This window comes from Capricornis sumatraensis, chromosome X (genome assembly GCF_032405125.1).
Source record: "Capricornis sumatraensis isolate serow.1 chromosome X, serow.2, whole genome shotgun sequence".
NCBI classification, from domain to species: Eukaryota; Metazoa; Chordata; class Mammalia; order Artiodactyla; family Bovidae; genus Capricornis; species Capricornis sumatraensis.
The window spans coordinates 100431461-100437460 of record NC_091092.1 but is presented as its reverse complement, the minus strand read 5'-3'; positions in this window follow the sequence as shown (position 1 = coordinate 100437460).

Below are 6000 nucleotides of genomic sequence, written 5' to 3'. Positions count from 1 at the left end.
CTGGGTCTCCCACACTACAGGAAGATTCTTTACCATCTGAGCCACTAGAGAATCCCTTAAAAAAGATATTAAATGAAAATGCCAAATATAAACTTCCTAGATCCTAATTTAGGTATAATCATCATCTCAATTAAATTAATCACCAGAGTTTTTACCTGATGAAATTATTCTAAAATTCATTTAACTCTATAGGAATATATTAACAGAAATAATATGTTAGAAGATAGTAAATAATTTGTAAGAAAGAATATTGAGAAGGGATTCATCTTTCCTTCTGGTAAAATCTACTATAAAGTGATAACAAGTAAATCAATGTGGCATTGATGGCAATGTGGCAAAAATAAGTAGGTCAATAAAGCAAAAGAAACAGTTCAAAACCAGATCTGGTATTTATTATATGATATTAAAAAAATCAGTGGGAAATGGAAGGATTTTTCAACAGATAGTTTTGTTATGATTGATTAACTATTTGTGTGTGTGTATGTGTGGTGGAGTGTTATTTAGAACCTCATTCTACAACACATCAACACATAACAAAATCCATACCAATAGATTAGGATTAAATAATTCATTTTTAAAATATCAAACCATCAAAAAAAAAAGAAAAGAAAACATAGATTTTAGTCCCTTCCAGTCTCTAAGTTTAAATGCAATGGAAGGGAGTTCCCTAGTGTAGACCAGCGCTTTCACTGTCACGACCTGGGTTCAGTCCCTGGGTAGGGAACTAAGATCCCACAAGCAAAGTGGTGTGGCCAAATAAATAAATAAAATTTGTTAGAAAGCAAGGAAAGAAGTCACTAGAGAATAGATAGGATCACATACATTTAAATTTTCTGCATATCTAAAATGCCATATGTGTGCTTAGTCACCCAGTTGTGTCCGATTCTTTCTGTCCTCATGGACTGTAGACTGCCACGCTTCTCTGTCCATGGGGATTCTCCAGGCAAGAATATTGGAATGGGTTGCCATGCCCTCCTCCAGGGGATCTTCCCAACCCAGGATTGAACCCAGGTCTCCTACATTGCAGGTGGATTCTGTACCGACTGAGCCACCAGGGAAGCCCATAAATACTGGAGTGAGTAGCCTATCCCTTCTCCAGATCTTCCTGACCCAGGAATCAAACTGGGGTCTCCTGTATTGCAGGTGGATTATTTACCAACTGAGCTACCAATACTACCACAGATTTAGGGTGAGGACTGCAGGCTGTGTGACTTTGTTCTGATCGGTGGGTGGTGAGATAACAGGGTGGTGTTCCAGGAATCTTGCGCTCAGCTTGAAGTTACCATCCTCCACCTGGGTGGAATCCTTAGTTCCTTGGCTCAGTTGTGTCTGACTCTCCATGACCCCATGGACTGTAGCCCAGCAGGCTCCTCAGTCCATGGGATTTTCCAGGCAAGAATACTGGAGTGGATTGCCATTTCTTTCTCCAAGGGATCTTCCTGACCCAGGGATTAAATCCAGGTCTCCCACATTGCAGGCAGACTCTTTACTGCCTGAACTACCAGGGAGGTCCCAAACAATGCTATCAGTTCAGTTCAGTTCAGTCACTCAGTCACGTCTGACTCTTTGCAACCCCATGAATCACAGCACGCCAGGCCTCCCTGTCCATCACCAACTCCCGGAGTTCACTCAAACTCACGTCCATCGAGCTGGTGATGCCATCCAGCCATCTCATCCTCGGTCGTCCCCTTCTCTTCCTGCCCCCAATCCCTCCCAGCATCAGAGTCTTTTCCAATGAGTCAACTCTTCGCATGAGGTGGCCAAAGTACTGGAGCTTCAGCTTTAGCATCATTCCTTCCAAAGAAATCCCAAGGTTGATCTCCTTCAGAATGGATTGGTTGGATCTCCTTGCAGTCCAGGGGACTCTCAGGAGTCTTCTCCAACACCCCAGTTCAAAAGTATCAAATCTTTGGCACTCAGCTTTCGTCACAGTCTAACTCTCACATGCATACATGACCACAGGAAAAACCATAGCCTTGACTAGATGGACCTTAGTCAGCAAAGTAATGTCTCTGCTTTTGAATATGCTATCTAGGTTGGTCATAACTTTTCTTCCAAGCAGTAAGCGTCTTTTAATTTCACGGCTGCAGTCACCATCTGCAGTGATTCTAGAGCCCTCAAAAGTAAAGTCTGACACTGTTTCCCCATCTATTTCCCATGAAGTGAGGGGACCAGATGCCATGATCTTCATTTTCTGAATGTTGAGCTTTAAGTCAACTTTTTCACTCTCCTCTTTTACTTTCATCAAGAGGCTTTGTAGCTCCTCTTCACTTTCTGCCATAAGGGTGGTGTCATCTGCATATCTGAGGTTACTGATATTTCTCCCGGCAATCTTGATTCCAGCTTGTGCTTCTACCAGCCCAGTGTTTCTCATGATGTACTCTGCATAGAAGTTAAATAAGCAGGGTGACAATATATAGCCTTGACGTACTCCTTTTCCTATTTGGAACCAGTCTGTTGTTCCATGTCCAGTTCTAACTGTTGCTTCCTGACCTGCATATAGGTTTCTCAATAGGCAGGTCAGGTGGTCTGGTATTCCCATCTCTTTCATAATTTTCCACAGTTTGTTGTGATCTACACAGTCAAAGGCTTTAGCCTAGTCAATGAAGCAGAAGTAGACATTTTTCTGGAATTCTCTAGTTTTTCTATGATCCAGATGGTGCTAGCAACTTGATCCCTGGTTCCTCTGCTTTTTCTAAATCCAGCTTGTACATCTGGAAGTTCTCAGTTCACATACTGTTGAAGCCTAGCTTGAAGGATTTTGAGCATTACTTTGCTAGAATGTGAAATGAGTGCAATCGTGTGGTAGTTTGAACATTCTTTGGCATTGCCCTTCTTTGGGACTGAAATGAAAACTGACCTTTTTCGGTCCTGTGGCCACTGCTGAGTTTTCCAAGTTTGCTGGCATATTGAGTGCAGCACTTTCACAGCATCATCTTTCAGGATTTGAAACAGCTCAACTGGAATTCCATCACCTCCACTAGATTTGTTCATAGTGATGCTTCCTAAGGCCCATTTGACTTCACATTCCAGGATGTCTGGCTCTAGATGAGTGATCACACCATGTGGTTATCTGGGTCATGAAGATCTTTTTTGTACAGTTCTTCTGCATATTCTTGCCACCTCTTCTTAATATCTCTGCTTCTGTTAGGTCCATACCATTTCTGTCCTTTATTGTGCCCATCTTTGCATGAAATGTCCCCTTGGTATCTCTAATTTTCTTGAAGAGATCTCTAGTCTTTGCCTTTCTATTGCTTTCCTCTATTTCTTTGCATTGATCACTGAGGAAGGCTTCCTTATCTCTCCTTGCTATTTTTGGAACTCTGCATTCAAATGGGTATATCTTTCCCCACTGTGGGATCTTAATTCCCCAACCAGGGCTTGAACCCTCCCCCCCTGCATCAGAAGTTGGAGTCTTAATCACTGGACTACTGGAGAAGTCCCTTCCCATATCTTTTTAAATATTTCCTTTGTGAAACTCTCTCCAAATGAGGTTTGCTGTTCTCTGCAGAAACCTTGACAGATACAACAACTTAAGAGATATTGTTGCTGAGATAGGCAGAGAGGAGTTAAGTAATTTGCCCAAGGTCCCAAAGGGAGGAAATGATACTTGTAGGATATGTCACAATTATTTATGTATCTATCTTAAATTAACTTGTATTTTTTATTAGAAAAGATAAGCATAATATTCAGTACAAATAAGCAAAATGAAGAGAGAAAATACATTTCTGCCCATCTATTCTATCCATTATATATTTAATAAGATTCCCACATTTTTATCTCATCAAATTCCTACATTGAGCTTCAGGCTTTATATTCAATTTCTTATTATATATGTTTCATTTGGATGTCTCAAAGGCACTTGAAACTCAACATGTCCAAAAACAAGTTCTTTCATGATCTTCCAAATCCTAGCCACAACCGAGTCCTGTCAATTTTACATGTAAATATCTCCAGTATGTCCATATCTCTCCAGCTCCACTGCCACCACCCATCTTAGTCCAAGACACCATCTCTTTCTTTGGAGAACTCCAAACCTTGGTCTCCCTGTATCTATCCATCTACTCTTGTCCACTTCAATCTATTATTCACACGGCAGTCAGAGAGACCTTTTCAAAATTCAATATAGTCATAGTGCCCCTTGCTTAAAACCAGGAAGTGGCTTCCACTGGTTTAGAATACATACCAAGGATCTTATTTTGACCCAGCTGATCTCAGCAGCTCTGCCTCCTGCGCTTCTCTCCTTGCCATAGCTCCATGGGTTGGCTTTCAACTGCTCCAATGAACTATGCTTCTTTCTACTATGGGGCCTCCTTGTTCTCTCTTTCTGGAACATTTTTACATAAACCGCACCCCACCCCAACCCCCCGACAATGTTAACTTCCAGAATGGTCTAGACACTCTGACACTTTATCACTATGGACCTTTCCAAAATAATATTTATCAGAGTTTGAATTGACACACCAAGCATGTGGTTTATTTCCTCCACAGATCCTCTGTATGTCAATGAAGGTCTTAACTGTCTTGTGTTACCTGTGTATCCCAAGTACCTTGTCCCATGCCTAGCCCATAGTATGAAAACAAATATTTGAATGAAAATAATGCAGTGGGACTAATGAGAAAGTTGGACAGAATCATATTAGAAAGTGCTGAATTCTTTATTATTTCCCGTGTCTTTGCTTCCAAGTCTAAAAATGATACCAGTTTAGTCATGCTTCAACTCCTTACTAGAAAGTAAAAGCTATTAAAACTGGATAAAGAAAAAAAATAAATTTGTATTTTAGTTTCTTCAAGAAGATGCTATTTGATACGAATGGAGGTATCAGGGCAGGCGGGCATGCAAGAGAAATGTTTGTAAGTGCCAATAGATTTTCATTAATTTCTTAGAGTTCTCAACATTTACTCTGAATTGATGTCAAAATTACATCTTTTTGAGGGCTCTAGTGATAACAAATCCAGCTCTAGGAGGATAAGGTGGAAATTTAAGGGATAAAACTAGCAAAACAAGAGACTGATTGCACAATAAAATATACCCACTTAATATTCTTTACAGTTCAAAGGGAAACAAGCTTTCTTAAGTTTTTTCTGCACTTTAGCCATTCATTGACTTTCGCTTTTAAACTGTATGTCCCACTTAATCTGTGATATTGAGTTCTTAACTTTTTTGCCTACTTGCTTCAGTTTGTTTAAGAACTTCAGCTTGAAAAACCCTATAGACTACCAATAACTGCCTAATCTTCCCCTAGGGACACCTCCCACTGCGCCCCGCCCCCCCCTCGAGGGAGGGACTGCGACTGCGCAGACCTCCCTGTGATGTCACAAAAGAGCCAAACCAGGTGGCGGGGTGTTGGGGGGGGGGGCAGCCCTGCGACCAGCCTTTCAGGTCTGCTTCCTTCCCTAAGACCACCCCACTACCCCCGCCCAGTCCTCCCCTTTTAGTTAAATCGTTAATAATAAAAGCACCAGGTTGAATCTCCACGTGGCCACGCCCATACTCTTCAGGCCACACCCCCTACTTGGCTGGCGTCCCCCAGGCACCAACGGCAGGAGGGCACCAACGGCAGGAGGGCTCCCACCGCGGCGCGTACAGGCGGGTAAGGCGGAGCCAGGCCTCTCCAGCGCCTAGTGTTTCAGCCCTATAGCGGGCCTGGCTCCCGCTATCGGCTCTAAGAGTGCCGATCTCGGCCAGCTTGGGCGGGGGAGGCGCGCGCCCCTGAGTGAGGAGCGAAGGAGAGTAGAACATCGCCCCCAGCCCCGCTCCCTCTCCTCCGCCCCGCGCTCCGGATCAACGAGCTCACCCAACTCGGCTGCCCCCTTCAGCAGCGGCCGCCGCGGCAGGAATAGACACGAGTTACAACGCTCGCCGGGAGTCGGAAACCTCCCGGCCTAGATACTGGAGGCCGCCAACATTGCGGGCGTAGCCTCGATCTCCTCGTCCTGGAACACCAGTTCAGAGTGGTTGATCTTCCACCAGCATTCCAGCTGCCTGTCGAACAAGTC